This window comes from Polypterus senegalus, chromosome 15 (genome assembly GCF_016835505.1).
Source record: "Polypterus senegalus isolate Bchr_013 chromosome 15, ASM1683550v1, whole genome shotgun sequence".
In the NCBI taxonomy this organism is placed as follows: Eukaryota; Metazoa; Chordata; class Cladistia; order Polypteriformes; family Polypteridae; genus Polypterus; species Polypterus senegalus.
The window spans coordinates 18,026,840-18,047,564 of NC_053168.1; the positions used below are offsets into that span (position 1 = coordinate 18,026,840).

The following is a 20,725-nucleotide window of genomic DNA, read 5'->3' on the forward strand; positions in this document are numbered from 1 at the left end:
CTGTTGGACAGTCTCCCTGAAGAAATCAAAGAAATACAAATGATAGATAGATACTTTATTAATCCCAAGGGGAAATTCACATACTCCGGCAGCATCTTACTGATACAAAGAAACAATATTAAATTAAAGAGTGATAAAAATGCAGGTAAAAACAGACAATAACTTTGTATAATGTTAACGTTTACCCCCCGGGTGGAACTGAAGAGTCGCATAGTGTGGCGGAGGAACGATCTCCTCAGTCTGTCAGTGGAGCAGGACGGTGACAGCAGTCTGTCACTGAAGCTGCTCCTCTGTCTGGAGATGATCCTGTTCAGTGGATGCAGTGGATTCTCCATGATTGACAGGAGTCTGCTCGGCGCCCATCGCTCTGCCACAGATGTCAAACTGTCCAGCTCCATGCCTACAATAGAGCCTGCCTTCCTCACCAGTTTGTCCGGGCATGAGGCATCCCTCTTCTTTATGCTGCCTCCCCAGCACACCACCGCGTAGAAGAGAGCACTCACCACAACCGTCTGATAGAACATCTGCAGCATCTTATTACAGATGTTGAAGGACGCCAGTCTTCTAAGGAAGTATAGTCGGCTCTCTTGCACAGAGCATCGGTATTGGCATTCCAGTCCAATTTATTATCCAGCTGCACTCCCAGGTATTTATAGGTCTGTACCCTCTGCACACAGTCACCTCTGATAATCATGGGGTCCAGGAGGGGCCTGGTCCTCCTAAAATCCACCACCAGTTCCTTGATTTTTCTGGTGTTCAGGTGTAAGTGGTTTGAGTCGTTAGGTTAGGTTATCTTTAGGTTTGAATATGCAATGGAAAGAATTGAAAGCACACCTCATGAGAAGGATTTAGGAGTCGCAGTGGACTCATCACTATCAACTGCCGGACAGTGTTCAGAAGACATTATGAAGGCTAACAGAATGTGAGGTAATATAGCGCCATGATGTGCAGAGTACAAGTCCAAGGAGGTTCTGCTCAAGCTTTATAACGCACTGGTGAGGCCTCATCTGGAGTCCTGTGTGCTGTTTTGGTCTCCAGCCTACAAAAAGGACACAGCAGCACTGGAGAAAGTCCAGAGAAGAGCGAGTAGGCTGACTTCAGGGCTACAAGAGATGAGTTGTGAGGAAAGATTAAAATAGTTGATCCTGTTCAGTTTAAGCAAAAGGAAGATTAAGAGGAGACATAATTGAAGTGTTTAAAATTATGAAGGAATTTAGTCCAGTGGACTGTTATTTTAAAATGAGTTCATCAAGAACACGGGGAGACAGTTGGAAACCTGTTAAGGGTAAATTTGACACAAATATTAGGATGTTTTTCTTTACACAGAGCATCACAGGCACGTGGAATAAGTGACCAAGTAGTGTGGTAGACAGTAGGACTTTCGGGACCTTCAAAACTTACCTTGATGTTATTTTGGAAGGATTAAGTGAATAGGATTGGTGACAAGACTTGGTCCGAATGGCCTGTTCTCGTCTCGATTCTTCTAAGGTTGTAATGTTCTAAAAGAACAACATCAATAATTATAATAATTCTCTTTGTTTATGTAGCACTTTTCTCACTACTCAAAGTGCTCTACATAATGAGTGTGGAGCCACTTCAACCACCACTCATTTTCAGCTTCCACCATGATGACCAGCCATTTTGCACTAGTAAGCTCACCCCTCATTACTGTTTAGTGATGAAGTTAGAGGCTGGGGATGATTAGGGGGCCAGAATGACAAAGCCATGGTGGGCAATTTAGCCTGGACATCGGGATACACCCTACTCCTTACAAAGGATGCACAGGTTTCTTTTATGTTTTATGAGTCAAGACCTCGATTTTACATCTAATCCAAAGGATGGCACCATTTTTACAGCACAGTGTTGCCATCACTCACTGTAGTGGGGTATTGGGATCCACACACAGACCCCTTGTTGGCCTCACTAAAACCTCTTCCAGCAGCAATCCAAGCTTTTCCTGGTTGGTCTCCCAATCCAAGTACTGGCCAGGCCTGAACATAGTTAGTTTCAAGGTTGAGCACTTTATTGTCATTGTGTAGCACAACGAAATTACTTTTTGTGACAGGTTTCAGGTGGATTACCAATTCTAAAGTGCATGTGGTATGGCTGCTGGTAAGAAATCGTGTCAAAAATGAATTCCATAGCCCCAAAGACCAATATCCATACATAACTGTTAAATAACACATCTTGAGCAAATGAGTTGAGGTGGAGAAAGCAAACAAAATCCATTCGTAACAAGTGGAATGTCCATGAGAGTCTGAAACAGGTTATTGTGACGTGGTGTCATTCACCGAATGATTAATTGGTTTTGCTCTTAGTTTAGCTTGTTAATCAGATCCATATATTTGCTTAATGGCCGAGTTCATCCCCGGGGTCACAGAGAGCCAAATGCCCTTTTCAGTAGCATCGGGCATGGACTTTGGAGTGAAATTACTCCTAAAAGTCTGCATGGGAGTTTTGCACATTTCTCAAGCACACTTACCACATGTTGAGTGCAACTGACACATTTTGCTGACATTTTGTAGTCAACCACCAGTCCAGGATTTGAACCCCGAACTCCAGAGCTGTGAGGCAGCAGTTTTTGGGGCGTTCATTTCTCAATAGCAGTCGACATTGGTAGCTTTATTACGAGCCATCTAACCTGATGTGGCATGTCTCCTTTCTTGATTTTCATTAGAAATATTCATCATTTCGGTGTCAACTTTCCCTCTCCGAGAGTCTTTGGCATGAAGGTAGCAGTCTCTCCGAATGGAGCGACATTCAAATATCCTGTGACGCCTCTGTAAGCTACAGCTGTCCCTTGGCTCCGACACACACGCTTCTAGTTTAGATTAATAAAACAGGAAACAAATGAATTTTGAATGAAAGATTCACAGCAGGTGACATCTTGGCTCATTAGCAATTATATTATTGATCCCTGGATACAGCTTGCTTTGGAACCTCGCTGTTAAATCCTCTTTTTAAAAACACTAATTGTGTCTTGGCAAACGGATTAATGCACCTTTAATTGAACACATTTTTGGACATCGCATCCTTCTTGACATTGAATCAAGTCTTTTTATTATGCATAAGGTTAAGTCTTGCATTATGAATGTTAGACTTTAATACTCTGTCTAATCTCTTATAACGTACACAACAAGCCAGCTAATTATCTAAAATAAATACCATTATACCGTAGCATGCCGGCTGCCTGTGTAGCAGCACTCTTTCATGAAATTCCTCTGTGCCCTGACTACCCAATCAAAGTTCTGTCAGTCGTATAACTATGTACACTCCGTGGCCGGTATCTTAGGCCCACCTATCGAGTACCAGGTATTACCCTCACAAGTCTGCAGAGCAGACCGTGTTCCTTAAGGCATGGATGCAAGAAGGTGCTGCAAACATTCCCTCTGGCATTTGGGTCCATGTTGACTCCATTGTAGCACACATTACTTGCAGATTTTTCAACTACCCATTGATGATTCAAAACTCCCGTTCTACATCATCACAGGGGTCCCCTATTAAACTGAGATCTGAGGGCTATGCAGGCCATTTGAATAAATTTGTTACCATCATGCTTATGGAACCAGCTTGAGATGACACCTGCTTTTTTGTGAGACAGTGCAACTGGAAAGGGTCAGCCGTGTCCTTAAAGGAGTCGCATAAGGTCAGCAACAAGGCTTAGGTATAGGGTGGGCCATTTTATTGAAATTCATTTCCTAATACCATTGGCTGACTATCAGCAGCCTCTACCTAAGACTTGAGACGTGATTGATCTGTGACCCGACATTTGTGAGACGGACATATGAGCGCCGACAAAATAGCGCCGATCAAAACGCGGTGTCAGAATCGCGCAGACAAAATCATGCCAACAAAATCGCAAAAGTTTTATTAAATATGAATTACTAGTATAAAGCATATATAATAATGTTTATTTTAGAAGTCAATATTATGAGACATGGCACGCAGATAGTCCTTAAGATCACACCCTGCATACGTAGTAAGAATTGCAGCAAGACGTCTTGATAGTTGAGCGTATTTAGACTTGCTGCCTGGCTGCTGGTAAATTCCTCTTTGTATACGACGCATTATGCCAACCCTCATCTGAGTTATTTGTTCGCGGCATGCCATCAGCAGTTATAACAGTTACTGTATAACCTAGTACATAATGTGTACATAATGCGCACTACGTGTCCCACTCTCTTGGCCTGTCGTGGCGATTTTGTCGGCGCACATTTGTCGAATAACCAGTTAGTTGGCGCTCATTTGTCCGTCGCGGTTTTGTCGGGGCTCATATGTCTATCGCGCTTTTGTCGGTGAACCGATTGATCCATGAGTTTGTGGTGTTTATGCCATATTCTGTCCTGATCATCACTGTGTCACAGCAGAAACCAGGTGACATTTTTCTAAACTCATGTAATCCAGTTTTGGTGATAACGGGTCCACTTTAGCCTTGTCTTGTTATTTTTTAGCTGACAGGAGTGGTCTTCTGCTGTTGTAGGCTATTCATTTCAACGTTGATGCATTGTATGTTCAGAGATGCACTTCTGCACTCCATTGTCAAGAGGATCCTTGGCCTTTCTCATTAAAAAGATATTTTTGCACACAGAACTCCTGACCACTGGATATTTTTCTTTATCATAGCTTTCTCTCTAGATTTTGGTGTATCGAAATCCTAAGAGGGCAGCTGCTTCTGTGGTGGTCAGTTGCTTTTGCCAGCTTCGTCTTTTAGGTAAGATCAAGACTTTTTTATTTTCTAGGGATCTTCAGAAAGCTCCTCCTGCTTTTATCTTCTCTCGCCTTGATTACTGCAACTCGCTGTATTCTGGGATTAGCAAAGCCCTGACACACAGGTTACAGTTGGTCCAGAATACTGCCGCTCGCTTTCTGGTTGGGGCAAGAAAGTCTGATTCTGTTTCTCCAATATTAGCTTCTTTACAATTTTAAAATCTTGTTGCTAGTTTTTAAATCTTTACATGGATTTGCTCCTGCCTATTTATCCGAATTGTGTGTTTTACACCAGCCATCCAGAGTGCTTATATCTTCTGGTCAGTTGTCTCTTGTTGTCCCCTGTACCAAGTGTAACACTAAAGGGGACAGACAGGACTTGTGCTGCTGCTGCTCCTCGCCTGTGCAACTCTTTACCTCATCGCATAAAGGAGTCGTCTACAATTGAACTGTTCAAAACGAGATTAAAGACTCATTTCTATTCACTTGCTTTCAGTAATACTGATGGTTTCCTCATTGTGATTATGTAACTTCTATTTATTATTTTTTTATTTATGATTCATTTATTTTATTTCTATTTATGTTATTCATGTTAATTGTATGTTTTTCTTTTATTCTATTATTGTAAAGCACTTTGGCCACAGCATTCCTATGTTGTTTTAAATGTGCTATAGAAATAAATTGAAATTGACATTAAAAGACGGACTGAGGAGAGTCCAGGATCGAGATTGGTTCCATCCCCCATACACTGGAACGGTATACAGTAACCCAATCAGGACAACCGCAGTGGTGCTTGGGAGTTGGAGTCCAAGAGGGCAACCCTGTCAGGGTCACTGGGTGCCAACAGATGGTGCTGTTGGGAGAGGACCTTCTTACTTTCTGTATGGCCAGGAAGTGCTTCCAGGAAGACATTCCTGGGTCCAACAAAAAAGGAGTCCGCTGGCTCATTTCATTTGAGTCAGTGTCGGGAGGCAGCAGGCAACACTCAGTGGAAGATGGAAGGGGGTGATTTATTGCGATTGTTTATTGTTATTGTGGCAGATCATTGGAGATGTGAACATTGGAAAGTGCTTTGTGAGAGTAAATATCTTTTATTCTATTCTAACAAAGTTCGGTGCTTTACTGTGTCTTGGGTTTGGGGCTCACTGGCACCCTCTTGTGGTCACTATATCTACTCTCTATATATAAAATCCTAAGCATAAAAGTGCAACAATTTTATGTGACGTTTTTATGTCACATTTTTTGTCACGCTTTAAATTGGGCTTGTTTTAAAACCTACATATATATGTTTGGTATCATTCATTTCAGAATTTATCGAACTTTAATGTGATGTTAGATTTTCAGATTCTTATTCCGTTTTTAAATTATAAACTAAAATATCAAGAAAGTCGTAGGGCAGCTTACTAGGCTTCAACTGGGGGTTTGCCACCAAAGGAGCCAGGGGGGCTTGTACCATATCTTTAAATACAATCGCTTTCTTTAATGGAGTGGCTCAGCCGTGGGATAGATGGGGGCCCAGCGCCTGGCCCTGGGTTTGGCAAGAGAAGCGAGTAGTGGGCGGAAGCCTTCTAGTATATATATTTGTATATCTATATATATATACTAGATGAAGTAGAATGGGTTAAGGAAAAAAGCAAATGTGCATGTGTTTTGAAATGGTGACTGTGTCGTTATTGCTAGCTGTCCCATCTGCCATTCACACTGCCTTTCTATCAATGTATCTGCTCTCGTGAGTCAAGAATTTGTTCTTGTTGGGTCAAATTTGATTCTAGAATTGCGGTAACAACGTACTGTGGTATAACCATGAACAGTGTCACGTCTGACTCGTCCTCGTAGTTCAAGGTGGACAGTTCATAGTTCTTAAACTACGGAGGAAAGCCGAGAAAAGCAGTTAAACAACAACCCTTTGATCCTTCTTTGTGTTGTGCTGCATTACTAGTCTTGATCAAACATCACCCAACACTCCCCTGATACTCTTTTTTATGTTACAGTTGACAGGGATTGCCTGGGTAAGACACATTAAGCTCTAGTCATTTTGTCTGGTAGTATGGCTTCAGTCTGTTCAGATATTTCAATTGCTGTGAGCCAGCATGTGGCTCTGGCGTGCAAACACAGGAGAAAAAAATATTTTAGGTCATTCATTGCATTTCAACTCATTAAATTTGAAGTAAAACTGAAAAATCGGAGGTGTTTTTTACCAGTAGTGAATGTACATATGTGTGCTGAGAGACGGCGCTGCCGCTAACACTGTCATATCTTCCTTTCCCTACAGTGCCAAGAAGCTGCCCAGTGAAAGCATTTAGCCCCACCCCTTCCGGTTTAGCTAACATGAGATCCCTGGCACTTCAGAAGTTGGCATCATTACTGGCTAGAGTAACCTGCCAGACAGAGGTCCACTAGAAGCAACTACCTTTGTTCTCTTTTCAAGACATTTTCACTGCAGGTACAAATGACTCCAAGTGTCATTTTGTTTATTTATGTATATATATATATATATATATATATATATATATATATATGTATGTTGTGGCAGGCGGCTGGCGTCCATGCCCACACTATATTCAGGAGCAGCAGCCCTAGACAGTGCAATACCTCCCCCTGTACACTAGATGGCCGCCCCCCTGGGCTGGAGTAGTGCCTCGGTTTCCCACAGGGCTCCCTGGGAATTGGAGTTGGAGGCAGCCCTGTTGGGTCCTGCAGGTACCGCCAGGGGGTGCTGTGTCTGGGACTCCTGAGCCTGTGTGGGCAACAGATTCATCACACCTGGAAGTGCCGCCGGATCAAACACCTGGAGCACTTCCAGGTGACCTATAAAAGGAGCCAGCGACCACCACTCGTCGGCCAGAGTCGGGTGGAGGAGGACAAGGTTGCTAGGGAGGAGTGGTGGTGCCAGGGAAGAGAAGAGTGCTTGTGCTGTACTGGTGGTTACTGGTGCTTGGGACTGTGTTGTGGCTGGGGGGATTATGGGGAAGACGTGCCCTCCAGCTGAAGAGGAATAAAAGTCTTTTTATTTTACACGTGCCTCCTGTGTCCAATCTGTGTCGGGTCAGGCGCTATATAGCGCTTATCTTACTATATATATATATATATATATATATATATATATAAAATACACAGCATATATTGTAGAAAGATATAAATATGCATATACATATATAGATGTGTGTGTGTATATATATATATGTATATGATATATATATACTGTGTATATATGCAGTATATATATCTATATATATATATATATATATGTACTGTAGATAGATAGATACAGATATATAATGAATGAGTTTTAAAAATGAGTTCTTTTGTAAGCCAAGGCCAGTCCACAGCCGTCTTTTAACAACTATAAAATAGAATTTATTTACATAATGCAATGATCCATGAAGGTTACCATAACATCAAAGGGTAATATTAACCGCTTGAGTGGTATTCATTAGAAATTAACTACCACTTAAATTAATTTTCCCACATTCACAGGTCTGTAATAGTGGGAAAAAGGAACCGTTCATCAGCATGTCCTGACAGGCTACCCGTCACCGGCTTTATTTATGGGTGCATACATTACCCCTTGGGTGACGCTTGTCTGCTGCATGTCAGGACTTTTTCGTGTGGTTCAAGACGGAATGCTGTTTAGTTAATGTGCAATCTGGTCATCTGATATACTGGCATTATTACCCATCAGAGAAACTGGTAAATAAATAATCTAAAATAAGAATCAAGCTTGTTGTGCCAGGTCATATTTGCAGTTTAAAACAGGTGAACACTGCCTAATGATATTAGCAAATGGAATATTTGAACTTCAGTTATACATAAAGGGAGTCCAGTCCTTGTACAGCACAAAGCAGCCGTTTAACACGTGTACTGCTGAAGCCCTCATTGAACATAACATGGTTTGCTTTGAAGCAGAGGAGGAAGTGGACATGGATGTTTTGTTTTTATGCTTTGTGTATCGGACTAACCATCCCTGTGAAACTCAATGCCTACTCTGCCTTTATCTACTTGATGCGTTGTCAGTTTCTTAAATGTGCAGGTACAAGAATTACACATACTGGACTACCAGCATGAAAAGGAAAAGGATTTCAAAGATCATCGCTTTATAAGCACAATCTCATTTAATTATTTTTTAGGATTTACGTGTTTGCCTTTCTTCTTCTTCTTCTTTTTTTTTTTAATTTCCTAGCAATTTCATCTTGTCCTGCCCTGAACAAATTTGTCATGATGCATTACTGACGTGCTACCTGATGTTTCACATCGCTGCTGTCGGCAGGCTTAAATTTGTGAGCTCTACTGTAAATTGAAAAGCTTCTTTTAAACTTCTTTGTTCCTTTGGGAACCTGGGGGCTGCCCACTGCCTGACAGTTTAATAACCATTTATTTGATTTATTAATTAGAAAGCAAGGTGCCCCGTGCCATGGGGTCAACAGGTGTTTAATTAATCACGTTGTGAGATCGCAGGCATCGCTGGGGCCGAGAAGCAAGCGCTCTTTGAAGTTGGTGTGCAGAGGTGGCATGCTGGTAGTCAGCTTATGAGCGGAGGTCATAATGAACACATTTAGGAAGGTCAGTTTGTCTGTAGATTCAACTAGAAAATATCCAGTATAAATGAAATAAACTCATCAATTTAAAAGAGGGAGGGTGATTTGTTGCTTCATTATACTTTAAATTCAAGGGTGCCATGTTCCTGAATGGGCTGTGACACCATCAGGGGTGCAATAGCTGACTTGAAGGGGTATGAAAGATTTGTTTTGTGAAAAGCAAAATAATCACAGGAGTTAAAAACTGTAAGTATGGACGTGAGTGCCAACTCCTCATAAACATTAGAGGGGGCAAACAATTATGAGTTACAACATAGACAATAACCAACAATAATAATAATAACAACAACAAGTCAAGTCAAGTCACATTGGGGAGCATTCACTGGTACAGTGCGTCGCCGCACCCACTACACGACGAAACAATTTGGGATCCTGGTTGGCAACCCCCAAGGCAGGCACGCAGTCCGGTCCCACACTCCAGATATGACCCTCTATCTGCTGCAGTCAGGTGTTACGTGGGCGACCCCTTGGCCTGGTCCAGCCACTCAGGTCCCCAACAATGAAGATCTTATGAGCCTGATCACCCTCAGGGAAACACGCGACATGGCCGTAGTGCCGTAACTGACGCTCCCTCACAATGCAGGTAATGTGCCTCATTCGGGACTCCATGAGCAATCGCTCATTCGACACAAAGTCAAACCAGTGGTACCCAAGGATTTTCCAGAGAGACACAGTAGCAAAGGAGTCCAGTCTTCATCTCAGGTCACTGGATAGCGTCCATGTCTCACAACCATATAGCAAGACAGGAAGCACCAGGACTCTAAAGACTTGGACCTTCGTCCATTTGCATAGATATCGGGAGAGCCACACACATCTTTCCAGTGACTTCATGACCCCCATGCTCTCACAATCTGTCTGCTAACTTCAAGGGAAGAGTCACCAGAGACATGAATGTCACTGCCAAGGTAAGTAAACCTCTTGACAAGGTCGACACTCGCTCCACAGACAGACACACTGCTAATGGCTGTGCCCAAGAAGTTATTAAAGGCCTGGATTTTGGTTTTTATCAGGACACTCGCAAGTCCAAACACTCAGACTCCTCACTCAGTCTCTCAAACACCCCCATCAGAGCCTCCATTGACTCCGTGAAGATCACAGCATCGTCAAAAAAGTCAAGATCTGTGAATCTTTCTTCACCAACAGATGCCTCACAACTGCTGGACCCCACGACCTTGCCCAACACCCGGTCCATACAAGCACTGAACAGAGTAGGAGCAGAACACAACCCTGACGAACCCCAGAATTAACTGGGAGAAACACAGAGGCCCTGCATCCACTCTGCACAGCATTCACAGTACCAGTGTACAGGCCGGCCATGATATCCAGCAAACTCGAGGGGATCCTGCGAACCCTCTGGATGTCCCACAGGGCAGCTCGATCAACTGAGTAGAACACTTTTCGAAAATCGACAAAGGAACAGATTTGGATGTGCGTAATGCTTCAATTCCTCTGTAAGCAACAACAATAATAATAATAATCCATCCATCCATTATCCAGCCCGCTAACTTCAGGGTCATGGGGGTCTGCCGGAGCCAATCCCAGCCAACACAGGGTGCAAGGCAGGAAACAAACCCCGGACAGGGTGCCAGCCCACCGCAGAATAATAATAATAATAAATAATAAAACTGGCATAACATTGGAGACACAGACACAACAAAATAAATGTTGCAACTGAACTGCAAATCTAGGCTTTGACTGTATTGATAAGGCTGATTTAATTCAAAGTCTAAGTATTTCTCAAATAGGCTTAACAATAACACATCAAAATTCCAGAACATTTCATTCCCTCTGCTGTTCACCATCTATGACTTGATGGATTTCACTTTTCACATTCGCTAAAAATGTTCTCCATAGTTGAAAAAAACTCTCTGAAGTTGTGCCCTGATTGGATGGTGATATTGTGTTATTTGCATATAATGATGAGGAAACAAAACAGGATTAATGAATAAATTTGCAAAGATAATTATTATCCTTGAATTTCATTGAATCTTCTTCTTCTTTTGGCTGCTCCCGTTAGGGGTTGCCACAGCAGATCATCTTCTTCCATATCTTCATCTCCTCATCATCTTGCTCTGTCACACCCATCACCTGCATGTCCTCTCTCACCACATCCATAAACCTTCTCTTATGCCTTCCTCTTGTCCTCTTACCTGACAGCTCTATCCTTAACATTCTTTTCCCAATATACTCAGCATTTGTCCTCTGCACAATATTGTGATTATATTAGGATAGTCAGTTAATTTTATAGACCTCAATCCTATTTATTTCATTATGATATATGTGGTTGGATTATAGTTATGTTGTCACCATCACTGTAAGCTATTTTTTACTCTTGTGGAGTAAATAGAGAGCTACACACACACAGTTTTGTTTGTATAGCTGTTAAAAAATAATCTTCCTTTTTTTTTACTCACGTAACACAAATTAGATCTTTTTAGATAAATGCAAAATTCAAAAAAGGAGAAAAAAAAAGAAGAAATCCACCAACATAACCCGAGCACCCTGAGCACATGTGACAGACGTGAAAGGGTATGGAGAAGCCGTGGAGAACGTTATGCTGCCTGTGACATCGTTCAGCATGACCGGTTTGGTGGTGGGTCAGGGATGGTATGGTAAGGCATATCCATGGAGGGACGCAAAGACCTCTACAGGATAGACAATGGTACCTTGACTGCCATTAGGTATCGAGATGAGATCCTTGGGCCCATTGTCCCTGCTACATGTTTTCTGAAATGTTGTGCCTCAAGCGTGTATTTTTCTGAGTGAGTCTTTCGGTCAGATATTGTCAAACAGCTATTTTGCATTAAACCTGTCTATATTTTCTTTCCACCAGTAATGGCCTCTCTCTCATGTCTTCATGTTTTTATGTACAGATTTGTCAAAGAATCTTTGAACACTTGCGAGTTGTTGAATTTGCAGATGTCTGGTATTGCAAATGATATGAAGTCAGCATTCCGGTATTCTTGTTTGTCTATTAGGTTACTTCTGTCTGATAAATTAATTTTTAAATTTTAACATCAATACATGGTTATATCAGATTTGAATTGCTGGCAAAATTAATTTGAATAGTCAAACAAAAAAATGCAGTTGGTATGGACTTTCAACTTTCTTTACTATTGTTTCTTTTCAGAAATGTTGGAAGGGGGTTCCTCCCTTACCAAACATGGCACCCCCTAGTGGTCTTTTGAAGCTATCCCAAAGATTTGTGCAGATTCCTCAGTTGTACAGGGAAGACCAAAGGCTATGTTTGTCATATCATTTTCTGAGGTCACAGGGAGGGGGTACCTATCCCAGCTAGCATAGGGCAGGAACAAATCCTGGACAGGGTGCCAATCCATCCTAGGGTGAACACACATAAACCCATCACAAAAAAGCGACAGTTTAGTGCTGTCAATCCGCCTAACCTGCATGTCTTTGGGCAGTGAGAGGAAACCAGAGCACCTAGAGGAAACCCACACAGACACAGGAAGAACATGAAGACTCCATGCAGAGAAGACCCGGAATGCAAAAGCTGGTCTCCTTAATGTGAGGCAGCAATGCTATCACTGCTCCACCATGCCACCCTAGGTTACATTTCCTTCTGAAATTTGACCACACCTTTCCTTTATCATGGAAGATCCCGTAAGAGGGATCCCATTTTTGTGACTTTGCACAGGTATGCAAAGTTGTCCCCCACCGTGGGTTTAGTTTGTGAAATTTTATTATGATGCCTCTGGAGAATTTTTTCATGACTGAATTTGCACTTTTACCCCTGCTAGTATTTTATAAAAATGTGTTCTTTTACAAATGTAATAAAAAATACACTAGATATAGTGAGACACGTGATGTTCCTTTATGGATCTCATATTCTGGGTATTTTGAAACATAAGACATTAGAAAAAGTATTGAGAGGAAAAGGTCATTCATCTCAACAAAGCTTGCCAGTCCTATTCACTTAATTTCTCTAAAATAACATCAAGTCAACTTTTCAAGGTCCGTAAAGTCTTACTGTCTTCTACACTACTTGGTCACTTATTCCATGTGTCTATGGTTCTCTGTGAAAGGAAACACTTCCTAATGTTTGTGTGAAATTTACTCTTAACAACTGTCTCTGTGTTCTTGATAAACTCATTTTAAAGTCACGTCTCGATCCACTGCACTAATTCCCTTCATAATTTTAAACACTTCACTCAGGTCTCCACTTAATCTCCTTTAAAGGCTCAACTCTTTTAATCTTTCCTCATAATTCATCCCCTGTAGCCCTGAAATCAGCCTAGTCGGCCTTCTCTAGACGTTTTCTAGCGCTGCTATGTTTTTTGAGGACCCAAACTGCACACAGTATTCCAGGTGAGGCCTAACCAGAGCAGAACCTCCTTGAACTTAGCAGAATTCTATCAACTAAACAATAAATCACATACTCAAGGACACCCATGGAAATTAAGGAGGATAATAAGTGCATTTAGGACAGGAAGTCAGGAACCACTTTTTCACACAATGAGTTGAGGGAATCGAGACCGAACTACCAAGTCATGTATTTAAGGCAGAATCCTAGACAATCTTTAAGAAGTATCTGGATGAGATGTTGAGACAACTTGGCTATTACCCAAGCAATCAAAGGTGGATGGAATGAACGGTCTCCTCTCAATTGTCAAACTTCTTATGTTAGAACATTAGAACATTAGAACAATCTAGACGACAACAGGCCATTCAGCCCAACAAAGCACGCCAGTCCTATCCACTTGTTTCCTCCAAGAAAACATCAAGTCGAGTTTTGAAAGTCCCTAACGTCTTACTGTCTACCACATTACTTGGTAGCTTATTCCAAGTGTCTATCGTTCTTTGTGTAAAGAAAAACTTCCTAATTTTTGTGCGAAATTTACCCTTAACAAGTTTCCAACTGTGTCCCCGTGTTCTTGATGAGCTCATTTTATTATACAAGTCTCGATCCACTGTACTAATTCCCTTCAGAATTTTAAACACTTCAATCATGTCACCTCTTAATCTTCTTTTTCATAAACTGTAAAGGCTCAGCTCTTTTAATCTTTCCTCATAATTCAACCCCTGTAGCCCTGGAATCAGCCTAGTCGCTCTTCTCTGGACCTTTTCAAGTGCTGCTATGTCCTTTTTGTAGCCTGGAGACCAAAACTGCACACAGTACTCAAGATGAGGCCTCACCAGTGCATTATAAAGTTTGAGTATAACCTCCTTGGACTTGTACTCCACAGATCATGCTATATAACCTAACCTTCTGTTAGCCTTCTTAATGGCTTCTGAACACTGTTGGGAAGTTGATAGCTTGGAGTCCACTATGACTCCTAAATCCTTCTCATAAGGTGTACTCTCGATTTTCCGACCGCCCATTGTGTATTCAAACCTAATATTTTTACTTCCTATGTGTAATACATACATGTTATTTTGTTATTTATTTTCCTTATACAATTTCTTGTATAATTTCTCTGAACACGTTGTGAACGGCACCCGGGCACAGACAGGCGGACATGTTGTTATCAAACCACCACACGTTTATTATACAAATTATTTACAACAATTAGGTCACAAAGACCCCAGTTCCTTGGTCACACAGACCCAGTCACGTGCACAAACCCCAAAACAGTCACTCAGTCCTGGCCACAATGCCTTCTTCTCGGGCCGCCTCCACAACTCCTCTTGCCTCGTCCTTCTTCCACCCGACTCTAGCCTCGAATGAATGGAGACGGCCCCTTTTATGGAGGACCCGGATGAGCCCCAGGTGTTCCCGGCAATCTTCTGGCCACGCCCAAGTGTGGCGGAAGTGCCGGCTGTCCTCCCGGCTGCTCTCCGGGCGCCGTCATAAATCTTCCCCCCAGCACTTCCTGGTGTGGCGGGAGTGCTGGGGAAACAAGTCCCCAAGGCATTGGGGCGCCTCCTGGCGGTGACCACGGGCCCCTACAGGGAAGGGCTTCCATGCCCTCGACCCGTGGCCCCCAAAGCAACCCGGAAGGCAAACCCCACGTGGTCCAGGCAGGGCTCTGACCCTCTTCCGGTCCCTCCTGGCGTCCCGGCCGGGTCATGGCCCCTGGCATCCCTGACAACGTACAAATCGGGTTACGACCAAAAAAGTTTGCCAAACTTTTGCATCTGTTCACGACCACACACTCGGGGGATGAACAAGTCAGTTTCCCTTCCGGTTCATACGCACTGATGATTTCAGCACATGTTCAGTTTCTGCCTGTGCATTCGCTGTGAACTCTTTGTGCTCTATTTCGTTTCCCTTCCGGTTCGTACGCGCCGGTGATTTACGCATGTATTCAGTCTCTCCCTGTACAGTACATTGTTCTTGGTCTGACGTGCATCGCGTAGCGGGACTTTGTGGTATAGCGGGTCCACAGCTCACGTCAAGAGGACAGTTTTAAATAAATAATCGCCGCGCCTGCAGCTTAGCGAGGGGGTGTGATGGTTGATTGCTACAGCTGCCATGTCCTCTTCATGAATAGAAGCGAGACGCGGCTAAAGGGAGGAAAAAGAAAAGAAAGGCGGAGGCTGCGGAGTGAGGAAGTAAGCAGGAAGCAGTGTGGAAACAACCGGTGTGAGCGAGCGAGCGAGTGAGCGTGTGCTCGCAGTCAGGCAGCTGGACAGTGAGCCCAAGCAGGGGTGTTTTGGCTGACACTCTGTGGGGCAGAAGGAAGCGGTCGCTCCAGCCGAGCGATCAAGGAGCTGGAGTGACCAGAAGAAGGACGGCTGGCCGCGTAAGGCCGAGAAGGCAGTTAAAGAATGCTTGTTTTAAAGAGACTGCTCCGAGCATTGTTTTAACCTCATTGTATTTAATGAAGACTTTTTTCTATTGGATTTTAACCTCCACTTCACTTCTGTTTTTATGGGATCATTTATTTATTGAAGGATTCTCAAAGCACTGCACTTTATTTAATTTGGACATTGTTTTTGATTATTGTTTTGTAGATTTTAATAAAAGCACTTGGCATTTTTTGCACCTTTCGATTGCTCCATTGTAGTGCCTCACTGTCGTGCTCATCAGTAACATTACCGACGGTGAGGGGTTTAAGGGCTCCTGGAAGCGAGATGGGAGCATGCAGCGAACACGCATCATCACAGACTTTACCTCAAAACTGTAATTTCCTCTCCACCCAGTTCCTCCTCACTTCCTTCATGCCAGACCTCAACACATGCAAGGTTACTTTTCTTGGTTGTTTATGGTTAGTTTTTGTATAAATTATGGATTTTTCAAATGTTCGTTATTTCCCCTGTGCTTAAAACTCATTAAAAAAAAGTGTTTACAGCGATCGGTTCATAAGGCTGTAGCATGAACTCCTGCAAGGTTAGTTTTCTCTGTTCAAGGTTTTCTCAGTGTTATTCAATGTTTTTACATTTACTTTACTATTACACCGTGCATTCTATGGTATAATTAACTATTTTTGTGCTTAAAAATCTTTAAAAGAATATATTTACATACAGCTTGTATGGTCCAGAACAGATTAATTGTATTTACATACAATCCTATGGGGGAAATGAATACCAAATCGGATTACGGCCAGAGTTTTGGAATGAATTACGGTCGTGACCCGAGGCTCCACTGTATTAGAAATTTGTTGTTTTTCGCATACCCCTTGGGGTCAGAGCGCAGGGTCAGCCATTGTACTGTTCCCCTGGAGCAATTGTAAGTTAGGGGCTTTGCTCAAGGGCCCAACATCGTAGGATCCCGTTTGGCAGTAATGGGATTCAAACCAGTGCAGATCCTCAGCCTCCTTATATTCCATGTTCTTGTATTCTGTGCATCATGCTGATTTGCCTGCCATTGTGTTGGCCTTCTTATTGACATGTGAACACTGTTTGGATGTTCCCCAATGTCTGTCGTTACTCTGAGGATCTTGTACATTCTCCTGATGTTTGTGTGTGGGTTTTCCTCTGGTTGCTTCAGTTTTGCCCCATTGACATGTTTGTTAGATTAACCGGTGACACTTCCACTTAATTAGCTCTGTGTGAGTGATCCCTGTAGTAGATTGGCATCCTGTCCAGGATTTTTCAAGTCCCATAGACCCGGAAATGGATTAAGTGGGTTTCACAATGTTATGCCATGTTATGTTTCACTGGATCTGTTGAAGAATGAAGAAAAATTGTTTACTTGAAATGAAATTATTTTCAGATAATCTTTTTGGGTCCCAATGGCTTTCCTCACAAAAATCAAACTTTTCCCTTGGTAAAAACATTCCATTATTTTGCTTGTAATCGCATTCTCAGGCCTGGATATGATTAACCTGCACCGTGTTCTTCTTTAATGCAGACCTATTATTTTTTTTTTTGTTAGTTTATTTTTTTTTCCTATTCAACTTTATAAACCAAAAGACAGGCAGCCTTAGGCAAAATGAAATAGACTCGTAGTAAGATGAACAAAATCATGTCATATTATTCCTCCTTTTGTGCAAGCATTTAAAAAGCATGCAGAAATATCTTTACGTGTTAATTTGTATGTGCTGCCATTTTTAATCTGACCCAATTTATTTTTTTGCTATTGCCGTGGATTGATCTGCTTGTATAATGTGTGATGTCCTTTTACTTTGATACACTTAAAAGCTCAGGGTAAAACATGCAGATAACATAATTTATCGTGTTCAATTTACATTTCAATTACATATCAGCCCCCTGCTATTGCCTATGTTTATCTCAAATTGCATTCAGTGAATTACATTTTATTCTGGGTTTCATTAAAAAGTAAAATACATTTGTGATTTTTTTTCCTTGCTATGAACATTATTGGTTTTTCAATGTTTAATGTTTATAATGAATAAAAAAAATGACAAATAAAATGCAAACTGTTACTGTTGTGATAAAAAATTCACAAACATACTTTTCCACAAGCTATGTGAAACATGAACTTATGCCAGGCATCCACTGTGCGATTTTTAAAAATCTTAGAAACTACTCACTCTGCATGACATTAGTGCTCAAACAATTTTGATCCGATTTATATGCCATGACACGGAGCTTGTGGCAGAAATAAATCTCTCTATTATAATTTTTAAAATCCTGGGACAAGATGTGACTTTTTCAGAGAGATACTTTCATGTCCCGCGAGATGAGACTTTGTGCCAAGAGATTTAACCACACCCGGGGCCGGAAATAAAAGACAAAGAGTAGATGACAAACTAGAACGTCATAAAGAATTCTAAAACGTTGGCGTGATGCACATGCAGAGCAGGTTAGAGATAATGAAAGTACTAAAATTCGAAAGTCTCAAAAAAACGATAGTAAAGATCACATTAGCGCAAACAAACGGAAATTATTACTCGGTGAAATAATGGAACAACAAAAAGAGATTGAATATATTGTTCGGATTTAAACTTTAAGTCGGAGACTTGTAGATTGTCTAATTTGTGTTGACATCAGAGAAAAGTAGTGTTTCTTCCCAATGAAGAGACACATCCACGAGAAACATTTGTTGTTTGGTGAACGTGAAATCTACAAACGCGAGTGGCTGGTACGTAGTGCAAGTCAGAGGGTTGGCAAGCCCCCTAGTTTAGAAATATATTAAAGAAAGCAATCTTATCCTCAAATTAAGACCTCTTTGAATATTTAAATAGTTAATCAAACCAACAAACCAGGCAGGAGGAAGCTTGTCCACTGCATCTTTAATTATGTCTTCAGCAAATGCTGAAGAGGGAGCACCCTGTACAACAAACTACTAAGAGACAGTGCCCTGGGCAGAGGTTGGCAGCAAGTGGTCAAAGAGTAAAGAGCAGAGGTGTATATTTATAAACAACTGAATTTGCATGAAAGTGCTGAATTAATGCATACACATTATCTGACCTTTACTCTGATTGGTTGGTTGGCTTACACACAGCTAGCTTAAGTAGCCCAAAATAAAAGTCTTGTTTTGCTATATTCTTGTCCTTCTCATATCTCCCAGGTTTAGCCCTTACCCTTGAAATTTCTGTATGTAACAACTGTCCAGTCTTTGCTGATTGCAAGACATCTGCTGATTTCTTAATCCTATTAGAACATTCCATGTATGACATCAACCTTCTCCTGGTATATTCTTGTCTTTTCTGTTCACATGACCTTTATCTGGTTCCCTGATATGCTTGAACAGGTTTCTGACATTTATTAACCCTCTTATACTACTTCTAAGATGCTGTATTTTAATGTAGAAAGCATACCAAAACACTTTATACATGTAAAGTCTCATTTTTCTTCCACAAGCTCTGACTATATGTGTACATAATGGCCGCAATGGACAGCTTTAACCATTCAAAAAAACATGATGGCCACAGGCTCCTCAAAATTTTAACTGTGTTGCTGAGCTATGCTCTGAAAGTACAAAGAAAAGAAAAAAGCATTTCTGGACATGTGGTTGGCTGTTTTACAGAGAGAATAAGAGGTATGCAGTCTATACAATTTACCATTGCGTGTGTTTATTTCGGGTTCTGTCCTAAGACACTTTTTTCATTACTTATTTATTTGTATGTGTGTTACTATAGGATATTTAAATTTTTGAAATCATTTGTGAAAATAAGTATGACAATGGCACTACTTAATGTATAGTGTACTGCGATCGATGCACAATGAAATTTTAGAATGACATTAAAATCGGCTGGTGAGATTAGTCGCACCACAAGACAGCTGAACGAAATTTCTCACATGACAGAAATCCTTCTGAGTGTACAACAGCCCAATCGTAAGATGCAATCAGACATCACAACCCCTATCATACTGCATGAGAAACAATGACCAGTAATGCTGAAGTTCACGCCAACTTTGAAAATATCATTCGGTGACAGAAATTTGGGATTCAAATCGTACCAAAATCGCACAGTGTTCGCTCGGCATTAGCATCTTAACTTTGAAGTTTTCACACTTCTAGTCCATTTGTTTTGTGCTGAATTTGGAGGTGATTAGCTACTTTACTTTAAATCCAGTGTCACACACGTGCGCTTAGGAGGCAGTCAACAAGCCATGAGGTGAGTGATATAATACAAGATAAGGGGTTGATTTGGGGTACTGATGTCTCTCTCTCTGTCTCTACAGAACAAAAGAAGATAAACAATAAAAACACTCACTCACCAACAACACTTCCGGTATCACAAAATGGCTCCATACAGACAATTTCATCTGTGATGATGTCACCTCCAGCTCCACAGCATGACATCATTTCCGGTCCAACGCTGATGACGTCACTTTCCGGGGGGTCATCGTGATGATGCCACTTCCGGTCCCTCGATGATGAAGTCACTTCTGGCTCCTCAAGATGACGTCACTTCCGACTTCCATTAATGTCATTTCTGGTTTTATCGTCATTTCCAGCCAACTTATTTCCTGCAGCCATTTTTTATAAAAATGATCATTCAACTCATGTAATCTGTCATATGTTTTGTTTTTTTTTCATCCAATATTGACCAAATTTTGCTGCCATTACACAGGGCAATTCCCCAACTCTTTTTGCAATTTTCTGCATG

General features: G+C 41.6%; 1 long non-coding RNA gene across 2 annotated transcripts in view; it reads right to left on the reverse strand.

Annotated features, from left to right (window-relative positions):
* Positions 1 to 1,014: 1,014 nt before the first annotated feature.
* LOC120516093 overlaps positions 1,015 to 20,725 on the reverse strand; it is a 32,735-nt gene continuing 13,024 nt past the window's right edge. Inside the window, exons 2-4 of one of the 2 annotated variants that reach the window (XR_005630773.1) lie at positions 20,334 to 20,585; positions 1,402 to 1,499; positions 1,015 to 1,103 (exon numbers count right to left, since the gene is read on the reverse strand). This is a non-coding gene — a long non-coding RNA (uncharacterized LOC120516093). Of the gene's footprint in view, positions 1,104 to 1,401; positions 1,500 to 16,710; positions 17,369 to 20,333; positions 20,586 to 20,725 lie in introns of those variants that run through there. The other variant, XR_005630774.1, reaches the window with a different exon arrangement.